Source organism: Ovis aries, chromosome 12, assembly GCF_016772045.2.
Source record: "Ovis aries strain OAR_USU_Benz2616 breed Rambouillet chromosome 12, ARS-UI_Ramb_v3.0, whole genome shotgun sequence".
NCBI lineage: Eukaryota > Metazoa > Chordata > Mammalia > Artiodactyla > Bovidae > Ovis > Ovis aries.
This window is the reverse complement of record NC_056065.1, coordinates 73,278,034-73,299,730: the sequence shown is the minus strand read 5'-3', so window position 1 is coordinate 73,299,730 and position 21,697 is coordinate 73,278,034. Positions and strand designations below refer to the sequence as shown.

General features: G+C 44.6%; 1 long non-coding RNA gene across 1 annotated transcript; it reads right to left on the bottom strand.

Moving 5' to 3' along the window:
- Positions 1–11,565: 11,565 nt before the first annotated feature.
- LOC132657482 (uncharacterized) lies at positions 11,566–21,074 on the bottom strand. The gene is made up of 2 exons (XR_009595761.1): positions 20,781–21,074; positions 11,566–14,813 (listed from the first exon to the last, which is right to left on the bottom strand). It is a non-coding gene; the product is annotated as an uncharacterized LOC132657482 (long non-coding RNA).
- Positions 21,075–21,697: the final 623 nt, after the last annotated feature.

The window sequence follows — 21,697 nt, the reverse complement described above, 5'->3', positions numbered from 1 at the left end:
TAGTCTAGTCAAGGCTATGGTTTTTCCAGTGGTCATGTATGGATGTGAGAGTTGGACTGTGAAGAAGGCTGAGCACTGAAGAATTGATGCTTTTGAACTGTGGTGTTGGAGAAGACTCTTGAGAGGCCCTTGGACTGCAAGGAGATCCAACCAGTCCATTCTGAAGGAGATCAGCCCTGGGATTTCTTTGGAGAGAATGATGCTGAAGCTGAAACTCCAGTACTTCGGCCACCTCATGTGAAGAGTTGACTCATTGGAAAAGACTCTGATGCTGGGAGGGATTGCGGGCAGGAGGAGAAGGGGATGACAGAGGATGAGATGACTGGATGGCATCACTGACTCGATAGACGTGAGTCTGAGTGAACTCCGGGAGTTGGTGATGGACAGGGAGGCCTGGTGTGCTGCGATTCATGGGGTCTCAAAGAGTCGGACACGACTGAGTGACTGAACTGAACTGAACTGAAGTCTAGAGACTGTCATAGTTCATTAATTTTTACATAAAACATTTATCCGCAAGAAAATTGCTTTTCATGAAGTAGACACATTATATCAACACCTTTCTCTGCTTTTTGTAAATTTATCCTCCAGGATTTTTTGGGTGGTATTCATGTGAAATTAGAGCAGACTCCTTAGCAATTTCCTGCGGCTACTGTTTTTTTTTTTTTTTCAGTACTTCTAATTGGATATGGTTACTATGACTCCATGAAATATAATGGAAATGTGAATAAAGAATTTGCTACATCAAAGATTTTAAGCATTTGGTATTTTTAAAAAATCTTTTGTGAATGTGATAGAAACTAGTAGTGTGGAGCAGTATAAATATTTGAGGTAATGATTTGTGAAGTAGCCCAGTACTGCCTTAAATAAAATCATGTTTCATTTCTTGTTTTATACATGTAAAAAAAAAATGTGGTTTGATCTCCTAGATATCCTGAAAGAGTCTTAGGGACATCCAGGGATTCAAACACTGCTCTTTGAGAACACTCTCCTAAGGCTTCGCTCACTTACCTGTCCTCACCTCCTGCTGTGTGGCCTGGTACGTAACAGGCCATGGACCCATACTGGTCTGTGACTCAGGGGTTGGGGACCTCTGCCATGAAGGACCCAGCTGAGCTTGTGAGGTCCTGGTCTCCATGGAACACCTCAGGCTCCAGAAGTTTTATAAGAAATTGAAGGTCTGATGCCAGTAGATATCGCCTCTGTTTTACATTGCGCTGCGGGAGTTAGTTCCTAAGCAGAGAGAAGACAGAAGCTCCAGTAAGGGGAAGGTCTGGATTCTCTGACCCATTCAGTCTGACCCTTTGCAGTGGGAAATGGCCGTCCCATCAAATCCTCCCAGAAGCAGCCAAGCAAGGGCGCCCCTGGCTAAAGGCAGTGGACTTCCCACAGGCCAAGGGAGAGACCTGGGCTCAGCACCACTGCCAGGCGGACAGTGTGACTTCCACACAGAGACGTCACTGGGCGAGACGCCAAAGCCACTCCCTGAAGGGAAAATTGGTTCAGAAATCAGCTGTGCCCCTGTCCCACCACCTGCTGCTGAGCAAGAGGAAATTAAAATGCAGGGGCAACCTGTTGACAAGTGAGTAGCATTGCTAAAATCTCAAAGGGGTGAGTGGAAAACAGTCCATCATTCATGTAGAACAGAGAACAGATCTGTCTTAGGGCACAGGGCATTCTGGGTTTGAGACCTCCCTTTGCTCCTGGCATAAACATGCAAGCTCATGTGAGGTGTCAAGCTTATCTGTGTGCACGTCTAGCACGGGGCCTCAAACACAATTAGCATTCAACTAATAATGCAGACTATCGTTATCCTATTAACATTGCTGTTAGATTGTTATTAAACAGATAAACGCATACTTTCAGGGCAATATGAATGTACTAGATGCCCGAACACAATTACCATTCAATTACTGATGCTGATTATCAGGAAAGGCACCAACATAAAAGGAAATGGAAGGGAAACAGAGAAAGAACAGTGAAGGAGCTCAACCTCCCTGATACGGTGGGCTTGCAGGAGAGACTTTGCTCACATCTGCTTTTTCCTTATTCGATGAGTCCCGGAGAGACCAGTGGGCAGGATCAGCCACATCAAGCTTTAGGTATCAATCACAGGGACGTTGCTTCAGCCTTGAAGCCCCTGAACCTGGACACTTTGGAAATGCAGTTCAGCTAAGTGGAGCTCAAACAGTCTGGCTCAGAATCTGTCTTCCTTTTGCTCTGGGAGGTGAATTCAGATGCTCAGCCAAGCTTCCACCAAGACGGGGCCATGCAGGGGGCAAGATGAGTATAAATCCCACCCCAGGCGCAGCCCCCTAAGAGCAGGGACAGAGGGACATCAGTTTCAGGGCTACTGGCTGAGCATTTAGCTGGATGACTGAGGTCGGGTGACAGGAGGGGCCAGGAAAAGCATCCTGCCTGGTCTCCCATCCCAAAACATGCCCTGATAAATCGGCAATGGCTCCCCACTGCCAGTTTCCACAGAACACACTCCTGGGTGTCTTACAGTGTCTTTTCGCCCCACCTTTCTGGCCTCACCTTGACACGCCCTCCCCAGCTAGCCCTTTCCTCTGCTGCTGCTGCTGCTGCTAAGTCGCTTCAGTCGTGTCCGACTCTGTGCGACCCCATAGACGGCAGCCCACCAGGCTCCCCCGTCCCTGGGATTCACCAGGCAAGAACACTGGAGTGGATTGCCATTTCCTTCTCCAATGCATGAAAGTGGAAAGTGAAAATGAAGTCGCTCGGTCGTGTCTGACTCTTAGCGACCCCACGGACTGCAGCCTACCAGGCTCCTCCACCCATGGGACTTTCCAGGCAAGAGTACTGGAGTAGGGTGCCATTGCCTTCTCCACCCTTTCCTCTAGCCACACGGAACTTGCCCCCTCTCCGGACTGTTTGGGCTCTGCGCTTTGGGTTCCGCCAGCTGTGGCAGGCCCTCTCTTCCTTTCCTCTCAGAACAACTTCAGTATACCTGTCAAAGGCTGGCTCTGAGAACTCACGCCTTTATGGCCCCTTTGCTCTTTGCCCCCTTCAGGATATTCACCTTGCACTGACAGTATCTAACAGCATAATGCTCAGCATCATCAACTAAATGCTACTGATGTTCTAGGCACCTCGTACGTTCATATTACATTTTTTGATCCTGTAGTCACTAAGTCATGTCCAACTCTTTGCAGCCCCGTGGACTGTAGCCTTCCAGGCTCCTCCATCCATGGACTTCTCCAGACAAGAATACTGGAGTGGGTTGCCATGCCCTTCTCCAAGGGATCTTCCTGACCTAAGGATCAAACCTGGGTCTCCTGCATCGCAGGCGGATTCTTCACTGTCTGAGCCACCAGGGAAGCCCCATATTGCCCTGAATACTCTTAATAATAATCTAAGAGTAATGATAATACAGTAATGGTAATCAGCATCACTGATTGAGTGATAATTTTGTTTGAGGTGCTGGACTAGACATTGCGTAGGCTTGACACTATTGAACCAATAGCAGAGGCAGGATTCAATCCCAGGATGAGCAGTGCCATGAGATAGAACTCCTCAGTGAGAGAGACTGTGCTTTTTTCACTCCTTGACACTTAGATTATATCAGGCCCTCAAATAAATACTCATAAAAGGAAGAAGTAAGGACATCTGGGAACTTTATCCTCATGTTAATTGCTAGCACCAGCTGAATGTTTAACAATGGCCAGGCACCATGTATAGTACTTTACTTGCCTTCATTTCATTTAATTTTTGCCAAAATACTAATGAGGTCACCACTATGATTATCAGCATCTATCCTAGTACCTGGCACATAATAGATGCCTAGCTAATACAGGTTGACTATGGGTTCATCTCTATTTAAAGATATGGTAACAGTAACTGAGGCTTAGAAATAGTGAATATTTGGAACATATAGGGTTGGAAATAGCAGAGTTGAGTTGGGAATCCAAGTGTATCTTTCTCCAGGCCCACAGAAGAAGGCAAACAAGAAGGGTTTCGTCCTTTAACACTAGTTTGAATGGAATGCAGTTTTTGACATTTCCAAATGGGCTGTGGGGGAGTTTACTGAGGTGAGCATTTTCTCTGTAGTATTCTTCAAAACTGATGCATGGCAGGAATCAGTCCTGGACTGTTTGGGAAGCCTGAATTCTGGTCCTAGCTTTTGTGCCAAATAGGAAAATAGCCTCGATGAGTCAAACGACCTCTCTGAGCTCAGTTTCAGCACCATCAAAGCAGGTTTGTTTATAGGCCTAAATGCCAGTACAGAGAGAAATAGAAAGTGGGTTTAAATGTAAAATTAGGACACTTTCGATTAAGATGAATCCAATAGTGACTGCAATAACTAGCGTGACTAAGGCCTGATGAAGCCTGTGGGCTCACTGATTCTCAGGCAAGATAAACAACAGCGCAGGGAGCCAGCAGTTCCCTCGCCACCCCCTCCGAAAGGCACCTTCGGGAGAGTCTGATTAGCAGCCTTGCACCTCGCCTGGTCCCAGGCAGCTCTGGGTCCCTAGAGAAGCTGCTGTCATCTCTCTCCCTCTGATTTTATTAGGACCATAATTGTGCATTTCTCCGCTTACCTGTCATGATGAAAGAGCATCATTGTTTCCATAATGCACCATTTGGGAGTGAGGCTAGGGCTCCACACATCACTTCTCATTGCAGTGAAGCGGCACCAAAAAAGCCATCCTTCATCATGTAAAAAACACTCTCCATACCGCAGTGTCTCTATTTGCAACAGCCTCTGAGATATTCATGTGATAGATCATACATTTGCCTGAATCAATATTTCCCTGACACTGGGAAGCCCGCCATCCATCCGTCCCATTTCATTTGATAAAGCCTTTCTGTAGCACCCTTACGCAGGCTGACGGCATCACAGTCCCTCCTCCCCCACCTGATGGATGATGCCCAGATGAGTGACTGCTTCATAAATTACTCTCTTGGGAGCAGAGCCCCCAGAACTCAGGCAAGTCTTCCAAGCAGTGGAGCAGACAGCAAGGAGACACGGCATGAAGGGCAAAGGCTCAGAGAACTCAAGCTGGAAATGCTTCATTCAATGTCCTAATACAACAGAAGAGGAAACGGAGGCTTGGAGTGGCTAAGTAAGCTTTCCAAAGTCAGACACCTAGTTATTAGTAAGCATTTAGCTTCCCAGAGAACGTGATCACTGGAGCACTCCGTCAGAGGTAAAATCTCTGCCCTGGAAAGCCCCACTCCTCGTCCTATGGCTGAAGACATCAGGTGACTAAACAAAGAACCCACAGACTAAGCCTGTGAGTGCCACATGCTCCACCATCCCTGGACCGATCCCTCTTTCCCTCTCAAAGCCTGAGACAGACATGCCTCCTGGAGAAAGCAGTCCCCTGGTCAGCCTGTCCTCCCCATCGTTCCACACCCCACATCCCTCACGGGCAGAACTTGCCGGCGACTGTCTCAGACCAGAAACCCTCACACCATTCCTTGGCCTTGCCCTTTGCACTCCATCTGTGCAATTGCCCAGTTCTTCCCAGCATCTCTGCTGCCCAGATGGTGGCTGGTAAATGTTTCAACAACAAGCAACACCCTCTCAAAGAAAACCCCGGGTTTATGGAATTGATTGCTATAACTACCCCACTGTGGACAATTTCAAGGTACCAATATGATGTCAGTGAACCTTGGGATAAGACCTACATCAGTGTCCCATCACATGGCCTTTCCACCATATAGAAAACCAGATGAAGTAACCTCAAGAGCATAGATATCAGCAAAAAGCAGTCAAACAACACAGAAGCTATGCATTTTGAGTATTGTACTAACTTTGTGTGTGTGTGTGTGTGTGTGCACACACGCTAAGTCGCTTCACTTGTGTCTGACTCTGCTAGGGGATCTTCTCAACCCAGGGATCGAACCTGTGTCTGTTATGAATCCTGCATTGGCAGGTGGGTTCTTTACCACTAATGCTACCTGTTTGGGTATTTTCCATTGAAGTATAGTTGATTTACAAAGCTGTGTTAATTTCAGTTATATGTGTACACACACACACACTTTTTCACATATGTACATACATATATATGGGGCTTCCCTGTGGCTCAGCGGTAACAAATTCGCCTGGAACACAGGAGACATGGATTCCCTCCCTAGATCGGGAAGACCCCTAGAGGAGGGCGTGGCAACCCACTCCAGTATTCTTGCCTGGAAAATCCCATGGACAGAAGAGCCTGCGACCCCGTAGGGTCGCAAAGAGTCAGACATGACTGAAGCAACTGAGCATGGACGTACATACCTACCTATTTTCAGATTCTTTTCCATTATAAATTATCACAAGATATTGAATACAATTCCCCGTGATATATGGTAGGACCTTGTTATTTATTTTACGAACACTTTGTATCTGCTAATCCCAAACCCCTAATTTATTCCTTCCTGCCTTTCCCCCTTGGTAGCCATACATTTATTTTCTATGTCTGTGAATCTATTTCTGTTTTGTAAATAAGTTTATTTGTGTCACTCTTTTTAGATTCCACATATAAGTAATACATGATATTTGTCTTTGTCTGACTTCACTTAGAATGATAATCTCTAGGTCCATCCATGTTGCTGCAAATGGCGTCACTTCATTTCTTCTAAGGCTGAGCAATGTCTCACTGCGTATAAGTCCCACATCTTCTTTATCCACTCATCCATTCATCTGTCAGTGAGCATTAGGGCTGATTCTGTGTCTTGGCTGTTGTAATTGGTGCTGCTGTGAAATTTGAGGTGCATGCATGTTTTCAAATTAGTGTTTTCTCTGGATATACACCCTAGGAGTGATATTCCTGGATCATATGATATTATCTTTGCTTTTAATATGAATTTAAAATTTTTGAGTTTATGTAAGGGAGTTGGTGATGGCCAGGAAGGCCTGGGGTCTTTGTGGGGTCGCAAAGAGTCAGACACGACTGAGCGATTGAACTGAACTGAACTGAATTTAAGTTATAATAAAGGCAATGTTTAACACATGACTGACAATTTAATAACTGGCTCTCATGAGCTGGCACAAGCTGGCCTGAGCACAGCTCTGCATATCTGTGCTGCTTCTGAGGTGACTTGTGACCTCTTCAGTTTTGCCCTCTATATCCTTCAACTGGACAGTTTTAATGGCCTCCAAACCCATCTCCCAGCTTCTGGACACTTACTCCAAAACTATCCAGCTCTGTCTTTCTAGTCTTCCCTGCTCATGGGTGGCAGCTCCCCCATGCCTTCTAATGAAGCATAAACTTGTGTTCTGAGCAGTCGAGGTTCTAAACAGTAAGAGTCCCAAACTTTCCACTGCAGTTGTTTCCCCCAAGCAGGGCACTGCAGTTCCCAAGGCATGCAGAAGCTGACAGGCCTGGGTTTGGCATTTATTTTTGCAGTTTATTAGCTGGGTAACCTGGGGCAAGTTATTTAACTTCTCTGACCTTTAGTTACCCCATATGAAAAGTGGAGAACTCATAGAGTGGTTGGGAGGATTAAATCAGATCACACCTAATATTCCTAAGGTCGTGATCAACCCATTTTAGGCAGCCAGTAACAGCAATCTCATCAGTTTCTATATGAGCTTATCCTGTCTGTAAACACTGGTTCTTTATTGCATCTTGTCTTATTGCTATCCCCATTTGATAGATAAATAGAGATGTCTGGCAGTTATCTCTGCTAAATCCAGATCCGCATCTCCTACATAAATGCTACCCTCCAGCCAATCAGTTTTATTTCCCACTCTTGACTAGCATTCACCTTTTTCCATATGGAAGCTTTTGTTACTAAACTCTGCCTCTCAAAAACTCATTCATTCACTCCATAATAAAAAGACATAGAATCCAATTAAGATGGGTAAAGAATTTGAATAAACATTTCTTCCCCTCAACCCCCATATAAACGGACAATAAGCACATGAACAGATGCTCAGCATCATCAGTATTTAGGGAAATGTAAATCAAAACCCCAATAAGATACCATGTCATAGCCACCAGGATGTCTATTATTAAAAAGACAGACAATAACAAGTATAAGGAGAAGTTGGAATCCTCATTGTTGCTGATGGGGATGAAATAAGTAGCAATCCCTTTGGAAAACAGTTTGGCAGTTTCTCAAAAAGTTCCATGTAAGAGGTAACATATGACATAGTAATTCTTCTCCTAGGTACGTATCCAAGATAAATACGTTCATACAAAAACCTGTACCTAAATGTTCATTGCACCATTACTCACAGTAGCCAAAATTTGGAAATAACTCAAATGTCCTACAACTGGTGACTGGATAAACAAAATGTGGCATACGATGGAGTATTATCCAGCCATAAAAAATTGAACTACTGATACATGCTACAACATGGATGAACCTTGAAATCATGCTAAGTGAAAGAAGCCAGCCACAAAAGACCACGTGTTATATAATGCCATTAACATAAAATACCTAGAATACAGAAATCTACAGAGACACAATGTAGATTACTGGTTGTCTAGAATTGAGAAGTGGTGGGAAACAGGAATGATTGCTTATTAGCGCTGGCTTTCTTTCTGTAACAGTGACAAAATGTTCTAAATTTAGATTGCTGTGATGATTGCTTACCTCCATGAATATATAAAACTTATTGCACTGTACACCTTAAATAGATGAATTTTGTAGTATTTGAAGTATATCTCAATAAAAACATTAAAAAAATACCTTACAGTAAACAATCACGTTTACAATTGCATCAAAAAAGAATAAAATACCTAGGAATAAATTTAGCCACGGAGAGGAATAATCTGTACACTGAAACCCACATGACACTGAGGAAAGAAACTGAAGGAGAGACAAATACATGGAGACGCTCCAAACCACGGAAGGAAGAATTGATATTGTTGAAATGTCCATAGCGCCCCAAACAGTCTATAGATTCAGTGCAACATCTATCAAAATTTCAATGCCATTTTTCACAGAAATGTTAAAAAATATCCTAAAATTTATATAGAACCACAAAAGACCTTAAACAACTAAAGTAATCTTGAGAAAAAAGAACAAAGCTGAAGACATCACACTTCCCTATTTAAAACTATTTACCGAGCTGTAGTAATAAAAACAGACAACTAAACAGATTGGAGAACCCAGAAATACACATAGGCATATATGGTCAGTTACTGTGCGACAAAGGAGTCAAGAATACACAATCGTGAAGCATAGTCTTTTCAGTAAAGGGTGCTGGGAAAACTGACAGCCTCGTGCAAAAGAGTAACCCTACCTCATATCATACAGAAGAATCAATTCAAAAATGGGTTAAAGATTTGAATGTAAGATCCGAAACCATGAAACTCTGGGGGAAAAAAAGTATATAAGAGGACAGCTCCTTGACGTCGGTCTTGGCAATGGTTATTTGGGGTATGACATCAAAAGCAAAGACAGAAGTAAGCAAGTGAGACTACAAAAAATAAAACACTACTAAATAGCAAAGGAAACCATCAGAAACCGACTGGACAGGAGAAAATATTTTCAAATCATATACTGATAAAGAACTAATACCCAAAACATACAAAGAAAGCATACAGCTAAAGTAAGAAAAATAGAAGGAAACCCAAGCAATCTAATCTTAAAATGAGCGGAGCAACCGAACAGACATTTTCCAAAGAAGATAAACAAATGTCCAACAGCTACTTAAAAACAGCTCAACGTCCCTAAGTCATCAGGGAAATGCAAACCAAAGCCACAATGAGGTATCACCTCACATCTGCTAAAACAGTTTCATCAAACAAGGCAAGAGAAAAGTGTTGGTGAGGACGTGGCAAAAAGGGACACCTTGTGCACTCTTGGTGGGAATTTAAACATGTGTAGCCGCTATGAAAATAGCACAGAGTCTCAAAAAACTAAAAGGGAAACCATCATATAACTCAGCAATCCCACTTCGGGGTATACGTCCAAAGGAAATAAAATGACTCTCTCGAAGAAGAAGCTGCACTCACGTGCTCACTGCAGCCTTATTCGCAACAGTCAACACATGGAAAAGACCCTCCATCCACAGAGGAGGAGATAAAGAATAAGATACACGCAGGCACGCATACACCACACGCACACACTTATATACCTAGTGGAACATTATTCAGGCAGGAAAAGGAGGAAACCTTGCCACCTGCAACAACACGGATGGATTCGGGGGTATTATGCTAAGCAAAATAATCCAGACACCGAAAGACAAATAGCATTTGATCTCGCTTACAAGTGGAATCCAAAAATGTCGAACTCATAAAAGCAAAGAGTGCAAAGGTGATTACCAGGAGCTGGGGGCGTCTAAATAGGGAGAGGTTGGTCAAAGGGCACAAACTTTCATAAGATAAGCAGGTCTGAGGATCTGTTCTAAAACATGATAACTATAGTTGATAACAATTGTTTGAAATTTGCTTAGAGAGAACTTAAGTGTTCTCATTTAAAAATACAAACAAAAAAGATAAACATGAGAGGTGATAGATGTGCTGATTAACTACGTGGTGAGAATCCTTTCACAATCTATACATAGATCAAATCATCACAATAAACATTTTAAATAACTTACAAATTCATTTGTCAGCTATACATCAATAAAGCTAAAAAAAATACATCCCTTGAAATCGTTCATTCATCCATCAAAGCTTATCTCAGGGGAGGGCCCTTTCCCAGTGCCCACGCCCCTGCTCTCAGCTGCGTCGCTCCCATCTCCTAAAGCCCTAGAATTCACCATGTGCTGTATCTTACTTTCTATATTCTGCTTCCTACCCTAGTTATCTTTGTACCATTTTTATCTATTAGACTAAATAGCTTCGACTCCTGTAAATGTGTAAAACGGAGCAGATTCAACAGTATTCCTGCAAGACGGCTCACATTTGTATTCTTTTATCTTTTTTCAGACAAGGAAGAATGGCATTCCAGCCCACTCAGGGGTTCATTGTGCCTGATGTGGGCCCACTCATAGGCCATGCAGCATACGTGAGCGTCACCCGGCACAGTAGTATCTGTATTTGTGCGGATGGGTGACTAGTCCATCTCAAATTGGGTAAAAGAAAGTGCAGAGCAAAGGCTGAGTTTTACAAACCGAGTCTCTTTGTGGCTCCTGGCCTAGTACCTTTGCCTTAGGGAGGAATTCAAGGAATATGGGTGAAACTCTTCCCTAGACACACAGAGCGAGACTATAAGCAACAGAAAATTAAGCAAAGTTGCTGACAGGGTGGCCACCAAGGACAGAACAGAATTTATTCTTCAGCACTTTTAAGTATGTCTTTCACCAAGAGGCATTTTCCTTCAGAATCACACTTTGTCTTTGTTTTGACTTATAAACCAAAACTGGCAGTGAGTCAGACAAAGACAAATATCATATGATATTGCTTATAAGTGAACTATAAAAGGTGATCCAAATGAACTTATTTACAGAACAGAAACAGACTCACAGACCCCAAAAACAAATTTACAGTTACCAAAGGGGAAAGGGTGGGAAGGGATAAATTAGGAGGTTCAGATTAACATCTATGCACCAGCGTATGTAAAATAGATAACCAGCAAGGACCTAATGTATGGCACAGGGAACGGTACTCAATATCTTGTAATAATGTATAGTATCTTACAAAGAACACACACACATAACAACATTGTAAATCAAATATATTTCAATTAAAAAGACAAAGCTAACAATGTGTGCTGCCCCCTCCACCCACCCCCAGGGCGAGAGGACTCTAGTACAACCTGGATGAACAGAGAAAGGCTGATTTTATTCCTCTGACTTTGGGGACTCCACGGAAGCTGGTAGCAGCCCTGTGCTTAGGTGGGAAGCTGATGAGCAGTGTGGTCAAGACCCACAGAGAGAAGAGCAGGATGGGGAGAAGCCTCCACTGGCCACCCAACTATAGCATCAAGACAGAGAAGTGGAGTTGGGAAGGAATACCGCCTGTCTGGGGCAAAGGGACTAGGAGGCCTTTTCAAACCAGGAGAAAAATCAGCATCTTCTAGGGAAATGAGCTTGTTCCAAAGAGGGTTGCCATGGAGCGCTCCTCAAAATCTAATTTAAGTCTTTTCCCTCAGCAAGGATCAAGCAGAGAAGACAGAGGCAATCCATTTTCACAGAGTGTGGCCCCGCGTGGTCAGTTGCTGCCAGAGTGTTCCTGCGGCCTCATTTGCTGGTCACCGACATTGAAGCAGAACACACGCAGATAGGCAAGCGTGAGCATGCACGCACACGCCCACACGTTCACCTAACGGCACACAGCCCTCGCGTGCCGCCGGCACTTGGGGATGCTAAAACTGTTCTGTCTACTCAGAGGTACGGGTGAGTTAGTTGCTTGTGAGCCTGCTGCTGCTGCTGCTGCTAAGTCACTTTAGTCGTGTCCGACTCTGCGACCCCAGAGTCTGCAGCCTACCAGGCTCCCCCGTCCCTGGGATTCTCCAGGCAAGAACACTGGAGTGGGTGCTTGTGAGCCTAGGATTAAGGTTAAAGACAAACCCAAGGCACTCCTCTTTGGGGACAAGGAAAAAAAAAAAAAAAAAACATTCGTACATCGCCACCTAATGGTACTTTTACCTCATTACAGTCTTGGATTTGTTCAAGATCAACAGGTCAGTTCAGTTCAGTCACTCAGTTGTGTCCGACTCTTTGTGACCCCATGAACTGAAGCAAGCCAGGCTTCACTGTCCTTCACCAACTCCCGGAGCTTGCTCAAACTCATGTCCATCGACTCAGTGATGCCATCCAACCATCTCATTCTCTATTACCCCCTTCTCCTCCTGCCTTCAATCTTTCCCAGCATCAGGGTCTTTTCCAAGGAGTCAGCTCTTCACATCAGGTGGCCAAAGTATTGGAGTTTCAGCTTCAGCATCCGTCCTTCCGATGGATATTCAGGACTGATTTCCTTTAAGATTGAGAGTCCTTGAGAGTCCAAAGGACTCTCAAGAATCTTCTCCAACACCACACTTCAAAAGCATCAATTCTTCAGTGCTCAGCTTTCTTTATAGTCCAACTCTCACATCCATACATGACCACTGGAAAAACCATAGCCTCGACTAGACAGACCTTTGTTGGCAAAATAATGTCTCTGCTTTTTAATATGCTGTCTAGTTTAGTCATGGCTTTTCTTCCAAGGAGCATGTGACTTTTAATTTCATGGTTGCAGTCACCATCTGCTGTGATTTTGGAGCCCAAGAAAATAGTCTCTTATTGTTTCCATTGTTTCCCCATCTATTTGCCATGAAGTGATAGGACTGGATGCCATGATCTTAGTTTTTTGAATGTTGAATTTTAAGCCAACTTTTTCACTCTCCTCTTTCACTTTCATCAAGAGGCTCTTTAGTTCCTCTTCACTTTCTGCCATAAGGGTGGTGTCATCTGCATATCTGAGGTTATTGATATTTTTCCCTGCAATCTTGATTCCAGCTTGCACTTCCTCCAGCCCAGCGTTTCTCATGATGTACTCTGCATGTAAGTTAAATAAGCAGGGTGATGATATACAGCCTTAGCACACTCCTTTCCCAATTTGGAACAGTCTGTTGTTCCATGTCCAATTCTAACTGTTGCTTCTTGACCTTCGTACAGAATTTTTTTTTATCTCCTTACAGTCTTGGATCTGTTCAAGATCAACAGGTAGGTGGGTTCAAAGGGTAAGCAGGACTCATCGTGAAAGATGTAAACTTGGACTTCATCTTCCATGAGTGTACCCCAACTTTCCAGCTGTAGCTCCTGGAGTTGTATGCAGTCCTGGTTACCTGCCCCAATGCCCCATTCCAGTTCCTGAACGTTCAGAGGCTCCCAGCTTTTCATCCTGGGCTTCCCAGGGCCTGTGTTAGCACAGGGTTTTGATGTCTTTTGGCATGCCTTCCTGAGGACTGTAACTCCCAGCTGTAATCAGTCGCTTTTCCAGATGCAGGCTCCAAGGATAGGTTCCATCTTCTGCACAACGTTTACCTGAGGTTGACCTGCCACACCCGCCTCATGTTAGGCTCCAGGCTTCAGCCTGCCTTCGTGGATAAACACTGGGTCAATGCGATTTGAAAACCAACAAGCTCTTCATTTTGGCCTCAACATCCTTTTAAACTGAACTTAGAAACAACTTTAGAATCCATTTTAGCAAGCACTCCAGGCTACCATCCAACCAGCCCTGGCTGGCATGTGAGATGAAACTTTGTTTTGAGGCCCGAGGGTCTGTCGTTAGTATTTCATGTGCTCATCTGTTGCACTTTCCAGAACAGCAAAGACAGTGATTTCAATCCTTTCACCTAACCAGTAGCCCCACATACAGTCCTATTCCCAAACAAGGGCTCAGCCACTGCTGAAATGTCTGCATACCGTGTTAAGATGGTAATAACTAACGTTTAGATAACACTTAGTTACCAAGTACATGTGGTACCACATTTAATCAATTCACACAACAACCCAGGGAAATGGGTGTGATTGTGGTCCCCAGTTCAGACCAGACAGTGAGCTTCTGAAGAATGAGACAGTTTCTTATTGGCCTCTGTGGGGCTCCGCTCAGAGTTTGTGGTCAATTCTGCAGAATGGAAGTGTGAGTTCTGAGGATGACTCACACAAGGACTGTGAGGGTCCACCCCTTGTACCAACCGGGTCACCCGTTGGCCAGCTGGGGCTGTCTTAGAAGGACGCTCAGGCTCTCGAGCACCGAATTCTTGGCTTCTCCACGTTTGAATTCCGGTGTCACTGACTTTTCTTCCTTCCTGGTAATGAGGCGAAACCTGGTGGGTTAATTAATCCTCCTTGATGCTGGGCAGGAGTAATCGGAGCAAGAAGAAAGCCTTCCTCCTGCTGAACTCCCAGGGGTGCCTTGGCAGGAGAGCGTGAGGAGATGGAACGCAGCCTTCAGTCTGTTAATTGTTCAAGAGCAAATCATCTGTCAGAAGGAAATAGAAAAGAAAGACACCACCGAATTCAGAGTCAGAACGATAAATAACATTCGGCACTACACCCTGGAGAAAAATAAAGCTGCCGACATTCTGCTTCGCAGGAGAAACAGAAATGCTCGATGTTTCTGCAAACCTGTGGACGGCAAGTGTGCTGCGGTAGAAATACCACAACCAGAGCACATCAGCTGTCTCTTTCATCAACGCAGAAGCCATCGACCTCTGCTCCACACTCAGCACACCTACCCTGGGGAGGCAGAGGCAGGCAGCAAGGAAAAAATGATCCTGCAAATAGGAAAATGTATTTCCTATTAGGAAATCTGTTTGGAGGAGGGAGATAGAGGGACATGTTGTAATCGCCCCACACTAGTCTCCCTGTACTTCCAAAGCCACTCTAAGTGGTTCCCCAGAACCTTAAAAGATAAAACCAGACTCCGTCACCTGGCTTCTCTGCAGTCACGCATCTTCAGCTTCAGCAGCATCCAAATGCTCCTGGTACCGCCCTCAGGACATTGGGCCACTCTGAGCCTCTGTTTCTTCTTTCCTCTCCATCAGGAGTGACTTTTCCTCCAACTGGCTAAATCCTCCTCCGTCCTTAAGGATCATCTCATCTAGTGGTTCCACATCCCTACCTCTAGCCTATGCCACCAGAGCCTTGGGGACTCCCTACCATCATACCCAGAGCAACAGTTCAGTGCTGTGGTCAAGCAAACAACCCCTGAGTCACATCACCCAGGTATGTCTGATCCCTGCCAGGGACTGTCTCTGTGATCTTGGGTGAGTTTCTTGACCATGAGTGCCCCTGTTCCTCGTATAAAATGGAGAGGATATAATAACACACAGTACATCACAGAGTTGTATGAGGATTAAATTACTTAATACGTGTAAATTACTTACAACAGTGCTCGTTATGAGCTATTAAAGCCATTAATTATGTTTCCCTGCAATCATGTCGGGTCCATCTTCCTCTCTAAACTGTAAGTTCATTGAGAGACAAGCCCATATCATGTCCATTCTTTTATGCCTAGCACTTAGCGTACTGTCCCCTCCCCATTGCTGTGACTTGCAGCATTCTCCTAAGAGAAAAGTAGTCTCCATGCCCATTGACAGCACCCAGGATCATGTTTGGGGTTTCCCAGGTGGTCGGTGGGAAAGAACCCGCCTGTCAATGCAGGAGACGCAGGTTCGTTCCCTCGGTTGGGAAGATCTCCTGGAGGAGGAAATGCCAATCCACTCCAGTATTCTTGCCTGGGAAATCCCATGGACAGAGGAGCCTGGCAGGCTACAGTCCATGGGGTCGTGGAGAGTCAGACACGGCTAAGTGACTAAACAACAACAACGTGATCGTGTGGCTTGTTTTTTGGCCAATGAGATGTGAGGGGGTAGTGACGGTCAACAGTTCCAGAAAGCAACTTCAGAAAGCATTGCATGCTATGTCAGCTCCCATCCCGCCTCTGCTATAAGAATGGCAAGGCCCAGAGAGAGGTTGCTCCTTCATCCTGGGTCCCGGAAGCCAGAACAGAGCTACAACCATAGCTGACCTGCAACCAGTACAGAATATGAAGCAGAAGTAGCTATTCGGTTGTATGCCACTGAGGTTTTGGGTGTGTTTCTTATCACATCATAACCTGGTGAAAGCTGATTAAAACAGACCCGACAGAGGCTTGTTGAATAAATGCAAGCACCAATAAAAGAATGAATAAGTGAGTGAGTTATCTTTTGCACAATTTCTAGCTAGGAGGATGGTTCTATATGGGCATCACCAAATCAGGTAATTTAAGCAAGTGTTTTTTAAATAGTAAATGTGTTTTTCGACATTTATTTTGAATATAATTCTTTGTAAATAAAACAGTGAGATTCTGTAGTCATTCAGACACATTCAGAATATCTCTCTCCAGGCCCAGATAAAAGTAAAAGTAGCAAGAGTAATATTTCTTTGGCAGCTAATATGTTTTAAGCACTTTCCATCTACTGATCCAGCAGAACCTTTCAACAGTCCTAGGAACAAGCTATATTTCCAGATGTGCAAACCAGAGGCTCAGAAACTGTGAAGGTCACCAGAGATAACAAGGGACAGTCCAGATATGGGCCTGGATCTGTTTGAGCACAAACCCCTTCTCTCTCCATGAAGGCATGCTGCAACCGTGAAAGCATCTGAAGACCACCCAGGTGATTTGGCTATCCGATAAGACTCCCCCTATAACCTAATATTCTTCCTTTTTCTCTGGCACAGGACCCAAAAGTTGAACAGAGATCCAAGTGAAACCATTTGAAAATGCAGTCACCCTGCTGGGATTAAGCAAACAATCAGCCATTTACTCTCAGTAAATGGATTTGCTTAATCAGATTGTTTTCTGATCACAAAATTAAAATCTGTCCAAGAAAAGAGAAAATGCTAGTTTGGGTGCAATGGCGAAGGGGGAAAGTGGAAAGAGTAATTTCCATCAAGGGCTCCAAACTTCAATGCCTACAGGACCAAGCATGGTAAGGTAAAAAATGGAGGAGGCTGGGTGGGCTCTTGGCACGTGTGCATGGTCTAAAAGGGACAGCGCTGCTCTCTTCCAGTCAATTGCTATCATGGAGGAATGCCAGGCTTCTAAGAGCTAGAAATTTGGATTTATGTGACATCTCCAAATGTTTAAATGTTGGCATCAAATTCAGGTTGCTTTTTCAATACTGTATATTCTACCCACCCCCCTCCCCAAGTTGTCACGAGAGTTCTGACCTATGTGTCATCCTTTTGTGATGCAGAGGACACTGGAGAGAATTATAGCCTTAGAGGACCCAAGCTTGGAAGGAAATGAAGGAAAAAAGGAAGTCAGATTCCCAGGCTTATACTTTGGAGGGAGAGAGGAAGAGCAGAGGGTGGGCAAAGACGGTCACAGAAAACAAACTTCTTTTAATACAGTTGTCTTGGGCTGACCTGGTCCTTTGCATTTCAAGGCTGCCTTGAGTGAAAACAAACTCTGACAAGCAAAAGCCATTTGTTCCCGAATAAACTTCATTACTCTGCTAAATATCTTTACTGGATTTCGTTTGAACCCAGTCATTCTCAATTCAATGCTGCACTCAGCCAACTTAACCTTTTAAAAAGAGTTTTATTGATGGTGTGTTATGCAGGCATTAACATTTCTCAAAAAAAAATATTTTTTAATGGAAGGAATTGAATTGCTTTGCTTAGCGATCTTAATTATCTCGAATAATTAGCTCCAGTCAGTTCTCCAACAAGAGCTCCCTGGAGAAATCAATGTTTGGGGAAAGGGAAAGAAAGGGGGAGCCAAGCTTGGGACAAAAGCAAGCGTTTGGCTACTTAGTTGGAAATATCTAATTAACCCCAAGAGTGAGGCTGACAATCAAAGCCACCTCCTTAGTGCTTAATTATTAAAGGCAAATAAAGAAAAGTAAACACTCAGGGAGCTACTCTGTTGGGCACTGGCGAGTAGGAGCCACTTTGAGCCAAAGTCCTCAGCAATCCCAAATATACAAGCAGCTGTGTGCATTTCCATGCTTTTGCTCCTGCAGGTCTCTGCTTGGGACACTCCCCCATCCGTCTCAGCTCAAAACTCCTATAAGTCTTCTGTGAAGTCTTCTCTGACCACCTCCCTCCCCAACCAAAGAAAATCGTTCCCTCCTGTGTGCCTCCATAGCCTTCTGTACATAAAAATGATTCTGTTGGGTACTCATTAGGTACTTGTCTGCCTCCCTAAATCATAAGCGTTGCAAAGACTGAGTAAATGCTTATTTGCCTCTATATCCTCAGTGTCTGGTATCTTTGGAACAGAGTAAGTGCTTCATAAATGGAGGTCAAGTAAACCTATCGAGCACCAGCTTTTTGTATAAAGTCTGCTGTATGCGTGCTCAGTCGTGTCTGCGATTCTATGAACTATAGGCCACCAGGTGCCTCTGTCCACGGGATTTTTCAGGCAAGAATACTGGAGTGGGATGCCATTTCCTCCTCCAGGGGATCTTCCCAACTCAGAGATCGAACCTGAGTCTCGTGCTGCTCCTGCTCTGGCAGGCAGATTCTTTACCGCTGCACCACCAAAGTCTCGTCCATAGTAGAAACTGAACGAACCCTTGCTTCTTCCTTTTTCCTTCTTTCTCCCCTTCTCCTCCTTCCTTCCTTCATTTCTCCCTTTCTATTTTTATTTCACTTTAGATTCTACAATATTGATTCCAGAGCTGCTGGGCCAAGCATCGGTGTTCCTTTATGTGAGTCCGTCATTTGGACTAAGTATTGACTTTCAATAAGCCAATGCAGGGGCCTCCCAGGCGGCCCAGTGGTAAAGGATCGCCCTGCCAATGCAGGAGACATGGGTTCAATCCCTAGGCTGCTAAGATTCCCCCGGAGAAGGAAACAACAACCCACTCCAGTATTCTTGCCTGGGAAATCCCATGGACAGAAGGCTGCAAAAGAGTCAGACATTACTTAGCAGCTGAAAATAAGCCGATGCAGACCACCGCACTGGACCGAGAATTCCCAGGGCAAGGGCCACGTGGCGACCCTGCCATGCAGAGTGCGGTTGGGAGGGAAACCCCTTAATTTGAGGTTACTACTCTTAGGCTTGCTGTGCTTGAAACTTCAGGACCTGAAAGAAGACTTGATGGACTCCTAGAGGAGGAAGGAAGGGAAAGTGGGGAGAGGAAAACCCGATGACACGCAAGACGTTCGTTGATGTGACTTGGTGTGGTTTGTCAAAGCCAGCTGCATATCTGCCTTGCAGACTGTGGACATCCTGGGGCTATTTGTAGAGTTGATTTAGATATTTGCCCCTGAACCTAAAGCTGAGTCTTGAGAGCTGCGTAAGAATTAACCGAGTGAAGAAAGTAGAAAATTCCATCTTCTGAATGGACAGAACAGCATAAACGAAGGCACAGGTATGGGATATCATGGTGAGAATCTAGGCCAAGCAATTGGATTTTCCTTACAGTAGTGCTACTCTGCTTAAACATGCAAATAGGCAGTAGGGAGATGTAAGACCAGGTAGGTCAGGAAGAGACATATATCAGTCAGTCAGTCAGTTCAGTCGCTCAGTCATGTCCAACTCTTTGCGACCCCATGAATCGCAGCACACCAGGCCTCCCTGTCCATCACCAACTCCCGGAGTTTATAAAGAAAGTGAAGTGAAGTCTCTCAGTCGTGTCCGACTCTGTGACCCTGTGGACTATAGCCCGCCAGGCTCCTCCATCCATGGGATTCTCCAGGCAAGAATACTGAAGTAGGTTGCCATTTCCTTCTCCAGGGGATGTTCCTGACCCAGGGATCAAACCCAGGTCTCCCGCATTGCAGGCAGACACTTTAACCTCTGAGCTACCAGGGAAGCCCATATAGTCATTGCTAATTTCTGGTCTTAGATGTGGCCAAGAAGTGATGGTTTCCAAACTTGATCTCCTCCTTAATTTCAGTTTCAAAATACAACCCCCGCTGGACATTTATCCTCACTTGGGTGTCCAGGAAGCACCTCAAACTCAACATGCAGAGCAATCAATACTTTATATCTTTCCATAAACTTCTTCCACTTGATACTCACTGGTGTTAATTGCACCATCACTTTCCTATTTATCTGAGTCAAAATCTTGGATATCATCCTTGATCCTCTTTCCCTCCTTTCTACACTCAACCAGCAAGTCCTGGAAACTTGGCCTCCTAATGCTTCCTGAATCTCTGCCTTCTCCTCTATTCCTACCCTCTTTCCCTCTGAATAACAGCCACCCAAGAGGTCCCTTTACTCCCAGTCTCTTTTACTTCACTTCCAAGCTTTCTATCTATTGCTCTTCTGCCAGGAGGTCTTGACTGGATCCTTAGAATGTACAGGAAAAAGTCCCAACTCCCAGGCATGCTTACACACGACATCTGAGACCTGACCCTGCCTACCTTTTTCACTTGGTATCCGCCCACTTCTGTATCACACTTTCCACTCTGGGGCCTCTCCCAAGCACTCCACGCTCTTTCTCACCTCTGTGGCTTTACTCCTGCTCTCCGCTCGTCCCTGACACGCTTGCCACTGTTCCTCTTCCGGCTCTTATTCACCTTTCAGCATTAAGTTCTGTCATCTTCTCTCCCAGAAAATCTTCCTTCAAAGCTGAGGCTCCCCAGTCCCCCTCCTCTGCGCTCCTGTAGCTACCCAGGCACGCCTCTGCCCTTCAACTTTTATTATTATGCCCACATTATCAGATTACATGGAATTTGTCTCTCTAGGCTCTGGTTTCCTCAAGGGCAGCCGCCACCACCTCCTATTCATCTTAGTAAGTCCAGATCTCAGTGCAGCATTTGGCACTCAGCAGTCACACATATGTTTGCTGAGCTGTAACTCCAGGCTCTGCCCCCTGAGATGGCTCTTTTGGCAAACAGAGGAGCTCAGCCTGAGCCAAACTGTGCCTGCTTCCCTACATAACAGAGGAAGGTCAGAACAGCTGAGAGCTCCTAAGAGCTCTGAGACATGGCTGTTGTTGTTTAGGTAAATTTGAAAAGGGGGAAGAGCATATACTATGGACTCCAAATATGGAATCCAAATACATTCAATTGAAATCTTAGCTAACACAACCTTGGGAGAGAAATTTAATCTCTTTGTGTCTCAAGTGACTTGTCTATAAAATTATGAATAATGATTAGCTTAAATGGAAAAAACATTTTGTAAAACCCCTAGTGAGTAGCTGGTACAAAGTTAAGTGCCCAATAAATGTTAGTTTCAAGTACCTTGAAATAGACTGATGCTGGTTTTCTGAAACACAAGATCTTCTGGTTTTTTGCATAACTTAAAAATGTATCATCTATCATGTCTAACTGTAATTATCAGTGCTAGTTGACTTTCACCTCCTAAGTGTCTATGATATGCCAGGGACTATGCAAGATCCTTAAGATTCAGTTTCTCAG